General features: G+C 38.1%; 1 protein-coding gene across 1 annotated transcript in view; it reads left to right on the top strand.

Moving 5' to 3' along the window:
* The window catches only part of ARHGAP42 (Rho GTPase activating protein 42), a 277047-nt gene that overhangs the window by 7557 nt on the left and 247340 nt on the right, over positions 1 to 22150 (top strand). The gene's annotated exons all lie outside the window — the stretch shown is intronic.

The raw sequence follows: 22150 nt of genomic DNA, 5'->3' as shown, positions 1-22150 counted from the left end.
AATTGTGGAATAGTAAGGTACCTTCTAGCAACTAATAATCTGCCAGTTTTCCCAGCCTTTTTTCTTTTTACAGAGATGTGAATGTATAAAAGAAGAAAAATGGGCCCTAATTTTTTAGAATTTTGAATCTTTTGTTTGAGAATAGTTCTTCTAATGTAATTTTTACATGGAACATGATGAGAAATGGCTCGAATAGGACTAATAATTAGCATTCCATAGATTATTTTCTATCAACTATCACAGATTTTTCAGTTCCAATTTTTAGATTCTACGGTAAAAGTCTTTATTTTTTTCATTAAATTTCTTTTTTTTTCAAGAGAATGGTCTTGCTATGTTGCTCAGGCTGGAATGCAGGTGGCTATTCCCACGCGTGATCATAGCTCATTGCAGCCTCGAAGTCCTGAGTTCAAGTGATCCTCCCACCTCAGTCTCCTGAGTAGCTGGGACTACAGGTGCACACCGCTGCACCTCGCTCTAAAAGTCCCTATTTTTAATGTTTTTTTTTTAAATGCCAAAATATGGCATTTTTTATGTTGTTGGCTTATTTGATTTGGCTGATTCTCTCTCGTATACTAGAAAGCGTCTTGTAATTTGTGAAGGGCAGGGAACTATCTCCTGGGATGGTTCCCAATGTCAGGTGATATGAAAAAAAATGGGAAAAAATGCTGCCTGTATATAACCTTGCTACACTAATAGCACTCTCCCTGAATCTTGGCGTTACTCTGGGAAAAACTAGGTAGACACGGAATGCTATCTCTTCATTTGGAAGTTAGACACATTCCTCAATAGTGGAATTTTTATGATATTTCCTCACACAAATCTAAAAAGCCATGCCGCCTGCTAGTCTATGAAAGACGTGCCAAATAGTGTTCCCTCATGTGTAAACATATACTGGAGCTTATCCAAATGAAAGGCCCAGGTTCAGTTTTCTTTTTTGTACACAGGAAAAGCGATGATATAATTTAGAAAACTGGTATGTGTCTCTGTGTGGAGGGGAGTGATAAGCCACTAATAGAAATGAGTATTCTGTATAGTGTATTATCCCTTTTCAAATGGGAGCTGTGTAAATTGATTTTACTTTGCTGTTATGAGAATTTCTTCATTTATTTAATTTCCTTACTCTTTCAAATGTCTGAATGAAAGATATGTCCTCCCGGCCACCCCCAGAAAAGAGGAGGAGGTGGTGGTACAAGGCGACAGCAAGGGGTGGCAAATTAAAATTAGTTGTGAAAACAATTTGAATATTATGGTTTTGGAGCTTATATCAGACTTTGCCTTGTATGAAAACGTTGCCATGTGACCCCAGAGAATCAAAGGACTATGAGGCCAGCCTTCCAGCTGTTTTGAAAGTCAGTTGCAGAACATTTGAGGGAGATGGATCCCATTAAAAATTGTCAGCTTAAGAGATAATAGATGTGACTTTTTAAGGGGCACACTTTTTGAAGAAGATTTGGGAAAGCTGTTTACCATGAAAAAATGATGTCAACGTAAGAGGTAAGAAGAAGGGACTTCTAAAGGCAATCCTGGTTTTCCTTAGGGGCGACCCTTTCTAAGATTATCACTTACCTAGTCTCAGATCCATTGCTGCACCTTTTTCTCAGTATGTGATGCTCCTCTTCCTTTCTCATTTTATTTCTTCTCTTTCTCCCTTCAATGTTGGTGGTGCACAAGAATTCCTCTTAGCCCTTTCACTGTTTGTTTTCCTTGTATGATAACATCTGCTCCCAGGGTCCCAGGCCTGACCTCATTTTCCTGAGCTCTGGGCCTGATTTTCACTAGCCTAGGAGATGTAACCACCCAGATGTGCTTCACACAATCTCAGGCTCAATCTGTCAATAACTATTAAACAAGTTCTTCCTTCCCTTCCAGCTTGTTCTCTTTGTGTTCTCTTTTGTTCACTTGTATCCTCATTTACCTGGTCAGTTTATCAAGAAACACTGGAGTCCTTCTAAACCTTCCCATTTTTTTCATGCCACCAAGATCTTACCATTCTGTTAGCCCTGCAATTCTATACCCCAAATATCTTAACATTTGATTTTCTCTGACTTCATTAACACATTTAGTTTATATATATATATATAATAATTTTTTTTCTTAGCTTAAAATAACAGCAGTTTATTCTTTCACAATTTTTGAGGCCAGAAGTTTGAAATAAAGGTGTCAGGAGGGCCTGCCCTTTCTGAGGTCTCCAGGGGAGGAGCCTTCGTTGCCTCTTTTAGCTTCTGGTAGTTGCCAGCCATCCGAGGCATTTTTTGTCTTATAGGTGTATCACTCCAGTCTCTGCCTCTGTTGTCACATGGTGCTCTCCCCGTGTGTCCCTGTTTATTATATAGGCATACCTTGGAGATATTGCCTGGACAGCAATAAAGCGAATATTGCAATATTGTGAATATAGCAATAATGTGAGTTACACAAATTTTTGGGGGTTCCTAGTACACATGAAAATTATGTTTACATTATACCGTAGTCCATTAAGTGTGTGCTTCAGGAACAACTCTCCTCAGTCTGTGTTTTTCCTCTGCTCTCTCACCACAACAATCAACATGGAAGACTGCTGTGACCCAATGTGGGTTTTTCCCCACACACCACACGGTGGACACCAGCTGGGCATCCTCTGTTTCCATTTGGAGACTGTCTATCTGGAGATAGCGTCAGGGCCTACTAGTTGGGGGCGCAGTCCTCAAGACTGACCCCTCCTTCCCACCAGTCGCAAGTCTGGGCCTCTGGAACTGCTGACCGACTAGCTTCAAATTGGGGTTCCCTTGACCCGGTGTTTAGGTTTATTAATTTGCTAGAGCAGCTCGTAGAACTCAGGGAAACATTTACTTAACGTTTAGCAGTTTATTACAAAGGATATCTTAAAGCAGACAAGTAAATAGGCAGATGCAGAGATACTCAGGGCGAGATCTGGAAAGGTCCGGATTGCAGGAGCTTCGCCCTGCGGGGTGAGTGCGCCACCATCCCGGTGTGTGGAGGGGTTGGTGTTCACCTTCCTGTACGCCCGCACCTGTTCAGCTCCACCTGTTCAGCTCTCCAGAAGCTCTCACAACCCCGCCCTCTTGGGTTTTCATGGACAACCGTGTTGAAATGTGATCGGGTTTCAGGATATGAGGCAGAACTCTCCCTGGAATGAGGCTCTTATGACCCACAATCAGAAAGATGGGGGAAGATTAGAGTCCCACCCTGGGGCAGGTGCAAAGAGGGAAGGAGAAAGCCAGAGATTCTGTCCTCTGAGGCTGCTGTAATACACCCAACATTGTAACAAAAGACTCTAACGAGGCCTGTGGGAGTTAATGAGCCAGGGCGTGGATGAAAACCTATATATACACCTATATATGTGTGTGTATATATATATCTCATAACACCACAGTGTGCAATAGCATTATGTCTAAACAAGGCATGTACCTTAATTGAAAAATACTTTATTGCTGAAAAATGCTAGCCTTCAGTGAGTCATAATCTTTTTGCTGATGGTGGGTGTTGCCTGGATGTTTATGGCTGCTGACTGATGAGGGTGGTGGTTGCTTTCTTTGCTCATGTGTAAGAAGCAACTCCTTATCTGTTCAATTTTTTCATGGGATTGCAGCAATTCTGTCACATCTTCAGGCTTTACTTCTAATTGTAGTTCTCTTGCTATTTCCATCACATCTGCAGTTACTTCATCCACTGAAGTCTTGAATTCTTCCAAATTCCTGTTAATGCTGATAGTTTGAACTCCTCCTATGAACTACGGATGTTCTTAATGGCATCTAGAGTAGTGAATCCTTTCCAGAAGGTTTCAATTTACTTTGCCCAGGTTTATCAGAGGAACCATTGTCTATGGCAGCAATATCCTTATCAAATGTATTTCCTAAATAATAAGACTTGAAAGTCCAAACTACTTCTTGATCCATGGGCTGCAGAAGGGATGTTGTGTTAGCAGGCATGAAAACAACAGTAAACTCCTTGTATCTCTCCATCAGAGCCCTTGGGCAACCAGGTGTGTTGTCAATGAGTAGTAATATTTTGAAAAGAATATTTTTTTCCTGAGCAGTAGATCTCAACAGTGGGCTTAAACTATTCAGTAAAGTATCTGTAAACTGCCCTGTCAGCCAGGATTTGTTGTTCCATGTATAGAGCACAGGCAGAGTAGATTTAGCAGGATTCTTAAAAGCCCTAGGATTTTTGGAATGGTAAATGAGCACTGGCTTTAATTTAGAGTCGCCAGCTGTATTAGCCCGTAACAGGAGAGTCGGCCTGTCCTTTAAAGCTTTGAAGTCAGAACTTCTCTTTTCCAGCTATGAAAGTCCTAGATGGTGTCTTCTTCCACTAGAAGGCCGTTTCGTCTTCGCTGAAAATCTTTTGTGTAGTGTAGCCACTTTCATCACTTATCTTAGCTCTATCTTCTGGATAACTTGCTGCAGCTTCTATATCAACACTTACTGCTTCACCTTGCACTTTTCAGTTATGAAGATGACTTCATTGCTTAAACCTCTTGAACCAACATCTGCTAACTTCAAACTTTTCTTCTTCAGCTTCCTCACCTCTCTCAGCCTTCATAGAATTGAAGAAGTTAGGGCCTTGCTCTGGATTAAGCTTTGGCTTAAGGGAATGTTTGGGCTGGTTTGATCTTATATCCAGACCACTAAAACTTTCTCCATATCAGCTATAAGGCTGTTTGCTTTTTTATCATTTGTGTATTTACTGGAGTGTCACTTCTAGTTTCCTACAAGAACTTTTTCTTTGCATTCCCAGCTTGGTTTACTGGTGCGGGAGACCTACCTTTCGGCCTGTTTCAGCTTTTGGCATGCCTTTCTTACTAAGCTTAATCATTTCTAGCTTTTGATTTAAAGTGAGAGACTCTTCCTTTTACTCGAACACTTGGAGGCCATTGTGGGGCTATTAACTGGCAAAATTTTTATATTGTTGTATCTCAGGGAATAGAGAGGCCCAAGGAGAAGGGGAGAGATGGGGGAATGGATGGTTGACAGAGTAATCAGAACACACACACACACTCACACACATTTATTGATTAGGTTCACTGTCTTAAATAGGTGTGGTTCGTGGCATCCCCAAACCATTACAATAGCAACATTAAAAATCACTGATCATATATCATCTTAAAGGTATACTAATAATGAAAAAGTTTGAAATATTGTGAGAATTACCAAAATATGACACAGAGACACAAAGTGAGCACATGCTGTTGGAAAAATGGTGATTTGCTTAAAGCAGGGTTGTCTCAAACCTTCAATTTGTAAAAAGTATCTGTAAAGCACTAAAAGGAGGTATGCCTGTGTTTTACTTAGTCTTTTGAATATAAACTTAGAGGTGCCAAGCATATTTATATTCTAATCAGCCCTTACCACATTGTGGATGCTCAGTAACTGCTGAACTTCAACCACTTTACATTTTACTAAGAAGAGCTTGAGGTGGAGGAGGATTTTGAATATCTGGAGTAAATGAGCCAGAGAATGGGGACTACAAGTGTGCCCCTTACTATTGTGTTTAGCAGGCTTTTTGTGCACTGCACTGGCCTGTCACTGCTCACTCTTTGGACTGGGAAATCCAGGGGATATCAGGAAGCACCAGTTATTAGAACTTTGTTCTAGTGTTGGCATTGCCATTAACTAGTGGTATGAATACAATGGTACAAGCTACAGGTCTCAGACTCTGTTTTCAACAAAAATGGGATAACATTTGGCCTGTATTCTTTGTAGGATTTTTGTGGGACTAATGGAAAAAATACATAATAACATAAGCACTTTTAATTTGCTTTAGGCAGGATCATTGTAATTCCAATGATTTCAGCTTTTTTCAAGATTTAGCTTTAACAGATTCTTGTCATATTATCATATTCCCTGGAAATGAAAACTATTGAAATGGAAATGCTTTAATTGAATATTAAAGCATGGACCTGTTTGTTACCCAAATTAAATCCACGTAGTAGGAAATGATTATAAGATGTGGCATGGTTTTAATTTGCCTTTTAAAAAAAAGAACAAATAATTATCTATCTTGATTTGGGAACCAGGAAAGCATTAAGTTGGCATTTAGGGCCTCATGAACATTTGAGACTTCATGGACATACCTGCTGATGCTTCAGTTCTGCTGGCCCAGGTCAGTGGTTTATAAAAATTATTTAAAATGATGATCACAACTTGAACTTCTCAGAATTGAAATCGATATTTGGATAATTTCACAAAATTTCACAAAATGAGCAGGCCAAACTCTCCAGATGAGAGAACTTTTTTCCACATTGGTTTGTGCATTGAACACAGACGGTGGCTTAGAAAAGCACTTCCCCAGGTGTCGCTTATGCTGCACAGATGTTTTATAAAGGGAACACGTTGAAGGTGAGATAATCCTAGCTGCTGTTGGTGAGAAAAGAAAATGATGAGATTGGTAGGCCATTCCTGGAGGGGCTGGGGGCAGGGAATTACAGGGAATAGAGCACATCTGGTTAAGAATTGAAGCGGAAGATTCAGTTGGCTCAATGAGAGAAACTGAATTGGGCCTTTTTGCTAGTTGATTCAGGAAGGGTCGTCCAATTGATTTGGTGTCAGAATCACCAGGAGAGGGCATTTGGATGGTACCCTAAAGACAAAACAGATTATTTAAGGAAAAAAAAATTTCTTAGTGGATCTGTGAGCTTAAAGGGAGCTCAGGCCTAGGGCTGAGGGAAGTAGGGAACAATGGTCAGGAAGTCTGGACTTTGGGGACAGCTTGGATAGAGAAGCAAAGACTGGAAAAGACCAGCCTCAGGGGGGTAAAGAAAGAGAATACAGATCCTGAATAATCTGGGCAAGGAAAATCAGTGAGCAGCAATGAGGGCATCCAGGTTTGTCAAGTTTACACTCTGGGGGGCATGTCCTTTTCTCCCCAGTCTTGCCTCCTTTCTCAGCCTGCTCTAATGGAAATTAGAATTCTGTGCATATTCATGGCTGGCCGAGTGTGATGTTTTGTGACACGCACTGATAAGGATAAGAGGGGAGGAGAGAGGATGAAACCAGGATGCAGAAGCAAGGTGTCACTTGAAAGATACTCTCCTGACTTTAAGTCCTTAGGTGATGGCTTGGACGTGTTTTTTGTTTGAGATTGTGCCTTGTACTGCTGTCAAGACATTTGTTAGCTCAAGTTAATCCCAATTTATCCAAATAATCTGAACATTAAATCTGGCTAAAAGAAAAAGAGAGAGTTTGCCCTTTAGCTAAGCTTAGTGTTATCACTCACACACGTGCAGGGCTAATAACATTTCATCTTTAATCATGAGAACATTTTAATGTTAAGTAGGTTTCATTGAAGATTTAACATTAACAGTAGTCAGCCTGGTAGAGTACAAAAAGCCTCAGTTTTGGAGTCAGAGAAATGCTTTCTAGTTCTAATTCTGCCACTCATTAGCTACTTGACTGCGAACACATCATCTGGCTGCTTTTGTGAATTTCCTTGTGCATAATATGGGAGTAATATTTACTTCATCTGCATATTTTGGAGATTAAATGAGATGACATATGTAAAGTATCTAGCACAATGTATGGTACTTGGTATTAAATGTTAATTTTCTCACCTTTCTCAGCGCTAGCTAATGTTGAGACTAGGGGCTAAATTAGACCAGAGTTATAAACAACAAGAAGCATATTTTATTCAAGAGGGTATGAGATGGCTTTTCTAAGCAGAATCTTTAGTTTACCTGGACAAATGCATTGTATTTAATGTCGATGTGAGAGCCCTGGACCCTGTGTCGTTGGTTGGTGTCATGAATGTGACTTACAGTGGGAGTAGCCAGTACTTCTATGAAATAGCTTAGCTCACTTTTTAAGGACCTTTCCTCCGTATCTGAGATTTTATGATTTTGTAGATAACATGGTTTTCATCACATCTTATTTTGATGACTTGATTATTTTCTTGTTTCTCTCCCTAGAAAGTTAGCTCCATAGGGGTAGGCACCAAACATTTGGGACTCTGGAACTGTACACACGAAACATTTTTACTAAGTGTTCATTAAATGACTGAACTTAGAGGAAGTTGTGTCAAACTAATGTGTGGAGTTGCCAGAGGCTACGGGTTGTAATTAATCGCATAATACTAGAACCAATTCTGAAACTTTGTCTGTGAAGACAAACGTCATTGTGAAAAAAATTCTAGTATATTATGTAGACTATTTTACTTTTAATTTAACCTTCCATGTCCATGAGAACACACTTAAAAAATATAAATACAATAATAGTATACAGCAGTACCCCCTTGTCTGTGGCAGATAAATTTGAAGACCCCTAGTCTAAAACCGAGGATAGTACCAAAACTGTTATGTACTATGTTTTTTCATATTCATACACACCTATGATGAAGTTTAATTTATAAATTAGGCACAGTAAGAGATTAACAACAATAATAATAAAATAGAATAATTGTGAAAATATATTGTAATAAAAGTTATGTGAATGTGGTCTCACTCTCTCTTTCTCAAAATATCTTACTGTACTACACTCCCCTTTCTTCTTGTGGTCTGTCAATCTGGTAACTGAGATGGCTACTAAGTGACAAATGGGAAAGTAGCGTATATAGTGTGGATGCTCTGCACAAAGGCATGATGGGGTGGGATGGTCACAGATTTCATCACATTCCTCAGAATAGCATGAAATTTAAAACTTACCAAGTATTTATTTCTGGAATTTTCCACTTAATATTTCTGGACCACAGTTGACCGTGGGTAATCGAAACTGTGGAAAGCGAAACTGTGGATAAAGGAGGACTACTGTATATACAATTTATACCATTATGTGAAATATTTTCCTTGCTTCTGCATATTTTTATTATTAGCATATTTATGGCTGAAAGCCCTCAGATTGAAGGTGGTACTTATGTGTAAGTAATTTAAAGCAGCCTACATAAGTAATGTAAGTGAAACCAGAATGGGTCACATTTTGAGTAGAGAAACATCTGCAGTCCGCTGTAGCCCACCAAAAGGAAATTGGATCACGTATCAGCTATGTGATCGAATCAGACTTTCATCTTTTAAAGAATTTTTCCTGCCTAAAATATGCATTCATCTGTTATGCCAAAATGAAGCCTGTGGTATATACATGGTGATATGGGGATTGGGGAGCCCCAGCATATTCTGGTATTGGACTTGGGAGCACAACTGTGATATCTGCTGAACTTAAGTGGAAATCAGGAACAGTTTTTAAAAGCACATTTTTAAAGCATATTCTGTCTCACACATTGCTTCTTTTTCTTAACATGGACAGCTTATGTCAGTTCTTGCATAGTTCTTTTTTGGGTCCTAAATTATTAATTTTTATTGAATTATAAATCACTTTATTTTTTATATGTTACAAACATTCTACTTTTTAAAAGAGTTTCTTATTAGAGAGGAGAAACTAGTCCCTTAGGGTATCTTTAGGCTTTAGCCTTTCTATGTGCAGTTTTGTTCACCCCTGCTGCTCCATTGCCCCTCAGATCATACATGTGCACACACATGTGTGTGCATTAACATCCCAGATTCCTTGAAACTATGGTCTGTGTCTCCTTCTTTATGTTTAGCACTTGGCCAGGTACATATTTGTTTCCAGGTAACTGTTGAATAAATAGTTATGTTGAGTTTGTAAAAATTTAATAGTGAGTTATTCCAAAGATTAGGACTCTAGTGACCAGCTGTCAAATCGAGAGGATACTCTGGTCATTATTTTATCAGACTGTTGTGTATTTGACCCTGCTGGCGACTCCTTGTTAACTGGAGCTTCTTGTCTCTTGGCTTCTGTGGAGCCATATTCTCTTACCAATCTTTTCATGAACTTTCTAACTTTTTCTTCTTAGTTTTTCATAGTTCTTTTACTTCTTCCTTCTTCTTTCTTTCTTTATTTACTTATTTATTTCAGCGTACTATGGAGGTACAAAAGTTTAGATTATCTATATTGCCCATGGCCCCCCCCCCACCCTGAGTCAGAGCTTCTCTTCCTTCTTCTTGAATGTAAGTGTTCATATCATCCAGTGAGAACCTTTTCTCAATAAACTTAAATTGATGATGAATGTTCATTCACAACCAAATGATTAGTATCTATGAAATGAACAGAGGAAGAAGGATGTTAGGAAGCCAGTGGATATCTGGGCACTAGACACAGGACAGTTGATTAGCCAAAGGATAAAAACAGCTGTCAACCTATGAAAGATAATCACTTTTACCAGGAGTCAAAGAAATGCAAATGAATATGAGAGTATGGTATCCGTTTTTCATCTAATTAATTAAGCAAAAGATTTTAAAATAATGTCTTTGCTGATTAAAGGTGTACTAAGGCTCTAACTTTCATTATGCTGCTGATGGTATTGTAAATTAGTAATATGTTTCAAGAACCTCAAAGGGTGTTTACTCACTGATTTAGTGATCCCAGTTGTGGTCCTCTCTGTACAGCAGGTTGTATTGATTGCCTACCCGGCAGCCTTGCCCTTTCATCCTTTCTATAGTCTTGATTAGTTGAGTCAGTCATGGTAATGTATTTTCCCCTTGCCAGAAACTCAGTTCTAACTGGGTAAAGGACATCAACTGTTGATCTCTCAAGTTTAAATGTCCCACAACACCCCGTGCGTTTGTTGCACTACTGTGTGCAGTTTGGGAATTGTGGTCTTAACCTATGTAAATAATTAAAATTTACTTATAATAGAAAATAATTAGAAATGACTTAAGTAATTGCTGGTAAAATTTACCAAATTAGTTATCTAGTTAATTAAACATAACTCTTGTGATATGAATCTACGTTAGAGAAAAGCAAGGTACAGAATTGTTTACATACTATTGTCATTATATGAAGAAAAAACTTAGTAAATTATACAAAAAAGAAATGCTTTGTGTAAATGTACCAGGGTAGAGATATTAGATTTTTCCCTTTTTTTTCCCCCAGTGGGATAAATGATATTAGTGAGAGGGCTGTTGTTTGCCCTTGTATCAGGGCTTTGCATGTGTAATTCTCCGGTGAGCATACTGCTTTTTAGTGTGTGTTTGTGGGGAAGGTGGGTGGAGTAGGAGGCCGTGAGTTCTGAAGCTCTAGCAAATTACTGAGAGTTGATCAGGTAAAAGCTGGGATAAATACAGTCTTTTTAGTTTTTAATTACATTTGTTTCCAAGCCATGAATAATTCTCTGTAAATAATTTGCTAGCCGCTTCCTTAATTTGTAGTCTTCACAACCTTTCCCTACTTGCCTTGCTACCTCCAATTTCTGGCTGTTTAATTTGCTTTCTCTTTTTTTTATCCAGTTCTATTTGAGCAGTGCCTCTTTTCATTCCTTGAGAAATGACGTATCAAGGCTATCATAAACTGTATGTATCCAGGTCTGCGCTGTTTTATTTGGTTGTGGTAAGCACACTTTCATGGACAAATTAATTATACCAGGTGTTCCATTAAAATATAACTAGTATTAATAACCATAAGGGTTCTCCTGGAAAACAGATTTAGGTTTTAAGGATGTTGAGAATACATTTCTGGCAAAGGCTTAAGCAGAGGACCCTATAGTGGGTTTTAATTTGTTTTGTAATGTTTTATAAACTATTAGAAACAAATCTAGTTCCTGGGAAAAATCCCTCATGGGAAAACATGACATTATTATCTTTGAAGTAGCAGTTATTGAGGAAAATGGGTCAAAGTTGAAAGTAGAAAGTTTGCAACTCAGAGATCATGAAATGAAGTTCTACAGTCTGGTTCTACAGTCTACACCCTGGGTTAGGCCAACCTGGGAGTGGATCCTGACTCTGATCCCCTGTACAACCTTGGAAAACCCTTGGCGCTCTCTGAGGCTGTTTCCTCTATTTTAAATTTGGGATATCTATCTTTGACACACAGATTAATTATGATAATTAAATCCATTCATTTATCAGATGATTATTAGTCACCTACTGTGGATTAAGCATTGTGCAAGGGACATACTTACTCTAAAATAAATGACCCAATAAAAACCAACTTGGTTTCTCTTCAATTTCTGCTAAAAAGTGCATGGAAATTTTAAGGTATTTAGTCGAGAAGAATTGGTATAATAAAACATCAGTACATTAGTTATTTATTGGCTATACTTCAGGGAATTCTTTAGGGGATCTGCAAAAATTTGTTGGCTTGGAAGTATTACTTTAAGTGGTCTGCTCTATTCATTGCCTTTCCACGCCAAGCTTATATTTGAGCGATTTTGCTGCATTCTGTTTAGTTTGGTGATCCTTGTGTTTGCATTTTTAATGTGGTTTGAATCTTAATTGTATTTATCAGTCACCCTTTCTAACCAAATTGTTATTTCAAATTGTCTTATCTGTTCTTTTTCTTAATGAAAATGAAAGAATAAGGCAAGCATTTTGGCAACTGGGCTCTGTCTGGCCACTCTGAACAGGTATGGTTTTGTAATATGGTATCAGTATCCTGTAGTATCTGTTATTTAAATCATAAGTAACTGTAGTGGATAGAATGATGCAAAAGATTTCTGAAATCCTGTTTTTGTGAAATTTGACAGAATCTTGTTAGCAGAGCTTTTAAATGATCTAGAGACTATCAAATGATTTGTTTAAAGAGGACTAAAATGTAATTACCTATAAAGTCAGTTCTTAAATACTAAAGTGTGAAAAGGTTATTATTAATTACATTTCATATACCTAATTCTTCTAAACTTTATAAAAACACTTCAAAAGATCAACAGGGGATTAAATTTTAGGTCCACTTACATGTAAAACTTGCAGATTACTGTGCGTGAGTATGTGATGTTTGAGATAATTTAGTGCCATTGGAAGCAGCCATTCCCACTAACCGCAACTTCCAAAGTTGATAGGGTTGCTTCATCTTTCTTCTGACACCAGTGGGGAAGGGAATTCCAAAATTCCAGTGTGAAAGGAACTTGTTGAGCAGATGTGACAGCCATTCCTCTAACATCTGGGGATGGTTCTTGGACCTGACAAAGAGTTAGTAGACATCATTTAGCAAAGAGATACCTGGCTTTTCAGACCCTTTTTTACTTAGGTTGAACTACCACAAATAGACTGAAAGAATACTTAATTTAAACCAGGTTGCCTTTGAATGCCAAATTAATTATACCCTTGTGCAATCTTGTTAGTTCTTGTCTCCAGTTGGGGAATAGTGGTAACTTTCCTCTTTCTGTCCTTAAATGGACAGGGCTGTGAGAAAACTTCAAAGTTGGTGGAGAGGGGAATCCCGCTCCCCATCCATTTCCTGTTCTACTTAACTTGATAAGGAGAACTGTCCAGAACAACCCAGGCTTTGTCTTCATCATTTATAGAACAGGATGTCCTGCAGCAGTTTAACCCAGTTAACCTAGTGTCCCCTGGGGCATGAGACCTAGAGTGGCGTGCTTTTAGGATCCCTCAGCTGCAGTGAAAGTGGGGCACGCACAAAGATTCCATCTCTCCTGGGCAGCTTTTCTGAGACTTGGGGACCAGCTTGCCATGCGCCTTAGGCTTCTGTTGCTTCTTGTTGCCTATCTGTGAATAATAAAATTGCTTTGCCTAACTTGTCAGCGTGTTCTGTCTCATCGGACTCATACTGTGGCAGCTGAGTTTGTGCAAAAACCTCCTATCAGAGCTGGGAGCTTTAACAGAAATTGATGAGCTGTTTACAGTCCTTCCCCAGGAGGGATATTGGTGCAGGGTATTGGTAAGGTATTTAGAGCCCTCCCCTGAGATTGATAACTGGTGCAGGGTGTTCCCTTCCCAGGGATTGATACTGGTACACAGTATTCTGCTCCACATTAGGGACTTCACTAAAGAGTAAGAAAGCAATGATTCCTGTTCTTAGAATGCTTGCAAACTAAGTGGAATACAGATACGTGAAAAGAACGAATGTGGATGGTTTTAGGTGTTTTGAGAGGTCACTGGAGGAACTGTGGTCAGCATATCTTTGAGGGTGATGTCCACTGATTGGACGGGTGTGGGAAGACGGTCTGGCAGTACAGGGCCACATGGCCCAAGCAGTGAAGCAGAAATGAATAATCTTTATGATGGGGCTGACAAACTGATTTTTTAACTAAAGCAGTTAACACATGAGAAATGAGAGGAGATCTGGGAAACAGGTACTGTGAATATCTTTGGAATTAGCCTAAACTATACAGTAAGCTTCATGGGGACCTGTGGCTGTACTGTATTTGATTCATTGCCGCTTCTGCCCCTGGAATTGTGCTGGGTCCTTGGGGGTGCAGAATCGAGTTGAATGTAGGCCACGACCAGCAATGCAGCACGTACCACTGTGCACATTTCCGTGATTCATTGTAAAGGATCTTTTTAAGCTTAGATAATTAAGACACCAGAATTTAATTATGAGTAAATGGAAAAAAAAATCAGTGGATTCATTGTCAAACAAACGCTGTTGGCAATTAATGAAGACAATGAAATTGAGTACTTAAGAAAATGAACCAGTAAAAGTTTTCTGGTTAGTAAATTTACTAATTGTTGATTTCTGAATCAGTTCTTTCTCTTGACTCACTCTTATACTTTATTATGTGAAATAGAATTGTATTTCTGTGATTTTATATTTTTTGGGGTGAAAGCATGTTTCCTTTGGGGGAGGATAATATTATTAGAAAATGACTTGAATTTTACCATAAAAATGCACTAAAAATAGAAATTTAACAGTTTTATTTTGTTGGCAGGTAGGTCTACAAAAAAAGCAAGTTATTTTGAAAATATAACTAAGTATATAAGTAGTATTATAAGTCTTGTGAGAAATTTCAGGAAGGCTAGAAAACACACACACATTTTTAAAACTGTCTTAATGAATGTGTTGAGTGGAACAAGAAGAAATATTAAATAAGCAAAGACAGTAGGTATCAGTTCAGAGCCCCTGAACTGACTGAGGGCCAGAGAGGAAAATTCCAGGATGAGCTCTTGAGGTACTTACAGCTACAGAATTAAGTATTCATGGGGGATTTCAGCAGCTTAGACATCTGTTGAATAACAAATATCACTAAACATTTATCATCTGAGGATAGTTCTGGGTTATGTAGAGGATAAGTTTAAAAAAGGAAACCACAGAGAAGCAGTCCTGGTTTTATTTCATACAAGTAGGGAAGGAATAATAATTCAAGCTTGCTATGAATTTAGAATTTACTCTTTGCATGAACTACCCTTGGTGTTCATCCTGGCACTCAAATTCTCTCATGTAGGATATTATATATTCAAATCCTCCAGTGGTTTTCAAACTGTGGATTGTGATCCTAGAGGGTTGGTGAAATCAATTTAGTGGGTTGAGCTAGTATTAGAAAAAAATTGAATAAGTAAAACACTATAGTGTATTGAATGTATTAAGGGCAAATATTGTTTAATGAAACTTGTTTCTGTTTTACAAGTACATGTGAATACGTATACAATGTTGGATTGTAAAATGTAGTTCTTACTATGAATTGTGGTCAAAAATTAAAAAACAAAACAAAATTGAGGCACACCATTTCATGAGTTGAGTTGCCTCTCTCTAGCATGATATAGTGAAGCCTAAATAACTTTTTATTGGGAAGGTGAGTGCTGCAGACCCATTGAAGAAGGGAAGTGCTTTGGTGCCCAGAGATACTTTGAAGTCACAGTGTTCTTGGCACATGGCACATTTCATAGGTCCTGTAGACCTTTCAAGGCAGAACTTGGCTAATCCCATTGTAAATAACTCTTGAAGCTGGTCATAGCCACTGTATTTAGTGACTGATATTAACATCAAGACAGAGAATTTATCTAGTTCTTGAAAGCATATATTTTCTGTGCAAATGCATGCCTCTGAAATAAACCATGTCTTTTTATTTTGTTCTACTGAGAATATTTTAGACTTTTGGAGGAGAATGGCGTGGTTGTTAGAAAAAAAGAAGATTTACTCAAGTGAGCAAATTTGAAACAAAGAGCAGAAGGCCATCATCCTATAAGATTTGAAGACGATAAATAAATTAGACAAAGTTTCAAGCACATCAAGAATAGAAAAATTAAAGTTATATATAGGTAGGGAAATGGGTTTCAAATGGTAAAATAAAAATGCATCTCTGAAAAACAAGAATTTGATTAAACTGGAATCATCTACCATGTGGTTCTTAGTAGTTTCTCACTTAGGGATATGCTTATTTATTGAGTGCACAGATTATCAAAATATGTCAACTGAGAGTGAATCCTGTATTGAGTGAACTATCATGTAAATTAGTTTCTTGTCCATGTAATGGTTCAGTACTTTAACATGATTTACTTAATTGTATATTACATTTAATAGATTTTATATTATTTGATTAAAGATTTAAATTATTTAATGAGTGATGTTTGTGTTGTAGAAAGTAAGGGGAAGGGAAATTGTGATGCTTCAGTAGACCTTGTGATTTATGTGATTAATTGAATAGAATGATTCCTTACTAGATTGGAACAACCAATCATCTTTCAAAGAAAACAGATATTACTGAAAAAGTATTGGAAAGATCCTTGGACTAATTGAAAAATTGGATAAATTAAAAAAATGTCAGGGCACAGCTATGTGATTTCAGATTTCTTGCTTCCTACTTCCTTATCCATAGTGTCTTTCTTTTTGCTGAAATGGCCAATCAAATATTATCAGAAAACAATTACTAATTGATAATTTTCAGGTTAGGTGTGGATTTCACTGCAGTTCAAGGCTGTGACTGCAGGATGTATCCACTTTGAGCTCAGTTGGAAGTTTTGACTATGATAATTATTTAACATCAGTTTCCATGACAACAAGGAGAAAAACTCTAGGCAAACAAACAGATGGATTCAGAAGACCTTAAGTGATCAAGTCCAGTAGGAGCCAGCAGCTGGCCTTCTCTGGGTTGCTGATGAGCATTTTCTTTAGCTTGTTGTCTGCTTGCACTCTGCAACAAGCTGGAGGTCAGTTCTGTGCTGCAAACATAGCCAATTGCCTTTGGATTCTGGTATACACTCACAGGCAGCCTCACCCCATTTCTGTCTCTCTCTCCTCTCTCTTCCTTCCTCCTCTCTCCTTTTTTCTTTCATTCATTGTGTGTGTGTTGTGTGTGCAGGTTCAGAATGGCAGGTGGCAAAAAACTGGCAGCAAATGTATACTCTTGGCTATTCCAGCTCTTCTTGTCATTCCAATATTGCACATCCCGAGTCTATTATTTTACATAAAAGAAAAATGAAGCCACCTCACACATTCACAGAGGAAAAGATTATGTCATTAAATATAAATGTTCGATTTTGAATCAAAAGTGTAGTTTATTCTATCTCAAACAAGGAGCAGTATAATTAATGAAAGTATGCGCCTAAACTATCGACACAGTTTTGGCATCTTAATGGCAGCAGCTTGTTTATGCCAGCAGCGAAGAAGCCTGGATACCAAGGGGCAATGAAATCACAAAAGGCATTTTCCACAGCTTGTTGAGAATTAAATATTTATTCTTGCAAGAAATGGTCCAAAGCCTGGAAGACGTGGTAGTCATTGGGTGCAAAGTCTGGTGAATATGGTGGATGACAGAGAGTTTCCAAGTCCAGCTTCTGTAGTTTGAACAGCGTTGTTTGTGCAACATGTGGTTGAGCATTGTCTTGCAAGAGAATTGGCCTGTCTCTGTTGACCAGTCTTGGCTGCTTAATCACAAGCATCCTCATAATTTCATCCAGGTGGTTGCAGTAGACACCCACTGTAATGGATTGCCTGGGTTTCACAAAGTTGTGGTGGATAATACCAGCGCTGGACCACCGAACAGACACCAGTAGCTTTTTTAAATGAATATTTGGTTTTGGACTGTGTTTTGGCACTACATTTTTGTCCAATCATTGTGCCAGATGCTTGCAATTGTCAAAAAGAATCCATTTTTCATCACCCATAAAACAATGGTATAGAAATGGTTCGCCTTTATGTCATGACAGCAAAGAAAGGCAAACTTCAAGATGATTTCTCTTCTAACGATCATTTAATTCATGTGGCACCCATCTATCCAGCTTCTTTACCTTGCCCATTTGTTTTAAATGGTCCAATATTGTTGGAATAGTAACTTCAAACCTTGCTGCTAATTCACGTGTAGATTGAAATAGATTAGCTTCCACTACAGCTTTCAGCTCATCATTATCCACCTTGGTCTCAGTTCATCCATGTGGCTCATTTTCAAGATTAAAGCCACCAGAGGAGAACTTCTCAAAACATCTACATACTGTGCATTCATTATTAGCCACATCCCAAACACTTTGTTGATATTTTGAACTGTCTGCGCTGCATGGGTTCCATGATGGAACTCGAAAATAACACAAATTTTTGACTTATCCATGGTTTCACAAAAATTGCTCTAAAAAAAAGTTGCAAGATAATCACAAGCCAAAATGTGCGTTTGAAAGACTGAGGATGTATTTTCACAATAAACGTAAAACAAGATGTGTCAAAGTGAAATGTCGGAGATATCAACTGTCAAACTTAGTACTTAAGGAAATCAAACATTTCATACTTAATAACCTAATACTGGAAAACAGAAAAGGAGGAGCAAAGAAAGCATATCAGCAAAGCTATTTATTACTTCTGTATCCTGGGCAGTTTTCCAGGCTGTAGTTTTAACCCCAACCTTACTTCCCCTGCTGAATGTGGCTGGTGCCAAAATTCTGCTGTTGGCTGAGTCATCATGCCCCAGTTGGCTTGGCTTGTAGCTTTTACCATTGTTGCTCCAGAGCAAGATCATTATTCCTCCTGTGTCTCTCTACTCTAGGAGGTGGCAGCCACATAGGGCAAATTGGGAAACTAGGGAAAAGTGGTCTCCATGCTCTGGTTGTGATGGGCTGTATAGCCTGGTTTTCCTAAATTGGGAATCCACATAGTATGGTGGCCTGGTGTATGTGAGATGGGAAAAACCAGTGAGTCGCTTCTTAGTTCACCAGGCTTTTACTGATGCTCAGAATCTAGGCAATCTGACAGAATTAAATGGATTATTTTGTTTAAGACCTAAAGCAAATAGAAAGTTTAAGGTGGGCCTCAAGGGTTTCTATGTTTTTAAAATATTTTTATTTTTTAGAGACATGATGTTGCTCTGTCACCTAGGTTAGAGTGCAGTGGTGCAGTCATAGCTCACTGTATCCTTGAACTCCTGGGCTCAAGGGATCCTCCTCCCTCAGCCTCCGGAGTAGCTAGGACTACAGGTGTGTACCACCATGCCCAGCTAATTTTTTTTATTTTCTGTAGAGAGGAAGTCTGGCCATGTTGCCCAGGCTGGTCTCAAACTCCTGGGCTCAAGTGATTCTCCGGCTTTGGCCTCCCAAAGCGCTGGGATTACAGGTGTGAGCCACTGCACCCAGCCCTCCATGTTTAAATTGTTCCTGTGAGTGGTTGTTATTAATAGTGTTGGAAAAAAATGGGAAGAGAATTCATACAAATTACTGTCCTGATGGTGGGAATATAATTATTTCTGTTCCATTTTCCAAATTTTTCTAATGTTTCAGTCCTGTTTATACAATAATAATATTTAATAATAACAGAACTGGTTTTGTTCTCATGGGAAAAAAAGAAGCCCAAGATGAAAATTCCAGATGTGTAAAAGTAAAAACATGGCTAGATTCAAGATCTGGAAGAATGTTTTGGTTTTGGAAAAAACGAACAAACAAAAAACCAAAAAAATCTTGAAAAACTTAAAATGAGGACTTTTAATGTTAATTTTAAGGGGTTGATTTGCCATTTCCTTTTTACAAAAAATTCGTAGACGGAACCTTGTCTGTATTTATTTACACTGCTATTTTTTCACATAACGATATAGTATCCAGGTAGAAATGATGCAAATGTGGTAAGGTGGGACCTTTTCTTGTCCGTTACTTCACTTACCCTGAGTGTTACTGAGGGATCAAATGATGAAATGCAACCTCCTAGAATGCCCAAGTTTTTGCAACTTAAATTTTTTTTTTGTAAGTGTTTTACTTCTGAATGTGTTATACATACAAATGCATATGTACTGCTTACTTAGTGTATATTCTAGTGGACCTATAGTGATTTAAGTAATTTTTTTAAAAACTACATATGTGTGTATATTTTGTTTTCAAAACAAAGTAAATGTATACCATTAAGTCCTCTATTAGAATGTGTAGCAGAATCATAATATATAAATCAGTAGGAAACTTCAGATCAAATGTTTATCGGCTGCTACTTGTGATGTAAGATTAACTGAAGTAAAAATGAAAAGTTAAGTACAATAGACAAGTTGAGTAAGTATAAATAGAAAAATAAGAGACATCTTCATGTAGCGTTAATTGCTGGATTAGAGAAGTGGGAGGTGTTATGAATTCAGGAGGTGGATAGATCACTTTGAGGTGGAGTGAATGGAGAAAGAAGGCAGCAGAACTGGTTATTAAAGACAAATATGAGAGTCCCTAAGTTTGGGAAACTCACCACAGTATCAGAGTGCTAAAATTAGAATCCAATGTTAATGATTGAGTTTTCTTCCTCAGGTTTTCTAAATGATTCATCCTAGTTGACCAAAATCTTGATTAATTATTGATGAGTTAAGAGTTACTAAGATAGAATTAACTGCCGGCTGAGTTCAGGAATGAAAATAAAAGGTTTTAACATTGTTACATTAAAATGATGTATTTTGGAGAAAAGAAGAGACCATAGAGTAATGAGCAAGCTTTCTGATTCTGCCTACCTGAAAAAGTAACCCCCAAGTCTGATGGTTATAGCAAGGAAATTGGAATACAACCAATCTAAATTTGAATCCCAGCTCTGTTCTTTATTATATGTGGCAATATTGAGGATGCTGATGGGTTAATAGGATGATAGAGATAATGGATGTGAAGTAATTAACTCAGTGTTTGTTATCTAGGAAGTACTCATTAAGTAGTTGCTATTATTCAGTAATAGTAATAAAACTCAAATTCAGCTATGGGCATATAATTGCTTTGAATAAAAGATATCTTTCTGTGTACTTTTTTAATAAATGTAAGCTAATAAGTGCAATGACAGTTACTGCTTTGTTTAGAACTATGTAATGCAAATGAAAAAAGGTCAAAATATTTTTTAACTCTTAAGGAAAATGGAGTTTTTATTTGCAAAAGAAAGCAGTAGTATTTGGGGAGCTATATTTCCGTATCTGTCATTTACATGGAACTCTACCAGAAAGTCATTATAGAACCTCACCAGGGAAGCCTTGTATAATTTCAGCTCCTTCAGTGGATGATCGAGCTGCTGCTGTCTGCCTTGTTGTGGAGATGATTGGAATTACTTTCCCTTAAGTGGCTGAGCTCAGTTGGGTGACTTCTCAGTGGTGCTTTTTTTTTTTTTGCTATTACATCTGAACCAGCTGGGCTTCATTTGGCATTCATCTGACCTTGCTCAATTTGAAATCGTGATTCCAGCTGGGAGGTGAGGTGATCCTAGGGGGGCTGAAAGTTGAGGAATGCTGCAGAATTGTTTTGTAGATTTAGGGGAATGATTTAAGTGAATGTTGGTTATAATTCCTCTGCTCCTCACAGGGATCAGTGAGAATCACCTGCTGTCATGTGTTTGAAGAGCCACAGATGAAAGAAATGAAGACTATGAGGAAATTATTATTGTTTTATTCAGAAAAGTTTGTTTTTCTAATAATTTTATTTGAAGTGGTTTGTGCAGCAAACCTGGAAAATCATTATTAACATTTAATGTACTTGCACTTTGATATATGCTAGTAATTGGTAAAATGTAAAATTTGCTTATATGACATAGTAAAAAATATATGTATGGTTTCTGCCCGTGGTACCTGGCAGAGAGCTTCTAAAACCCTGTTAGATAGGGGTGCTAGGTGCATCTTTTGTTCTAATATTTGGCCTTTGACACCAGTTCCTGACACAGAGCACCTAATCCCTTGGAATTTCCTGGGTGATAAGAGCGTCTTTTTTGGTGACTCTTGGTGTGCTTCTGGATAGGGGCTGGTCACTAGAAAGACTACGCCATGATTAGAATCCTGGAAACTTCACCTTCCAGAACTTTCAGTGCTGGAGATTGAATTAATAATAGATTATGCCTACATGATGAAGCCTCCGTAAAAATCTCTTAACTATGAGGTTCAGAGAGCTTCTGGGTTGCTGAACACATCCACATACTAGGAGGGTGGTGCACCCCAACTCCAGGTGAAAGACGCTTGCTTTCTCTCTCTCTCCCTCTCTTTTTTTAGAGACAGGTTCTCACTATGTTGCCCAGGCTGCTCTCGAACTCCTGGTCTCAACCGATCCTCTCACCTGGGCCTCCCAAAATGCAGG

This window comes from Lemur catta, chromosome 7, assembly GCF_020740605.2.
Source record: "Lemur catta isolate mLemCat1 chromosome 7, mLemCat1.pri, whole genome shotgun sequence".
Classification (NCBI taxonomy): domain Eukaryota; kingdom Metazoa; phylum Chordata; class Mammalia; order Primates; family Lemuridae; genus Lemur; species Lemur catta.
This window is presented reverse-complemented; position numbering and strand designations above follow the sequence as displayed.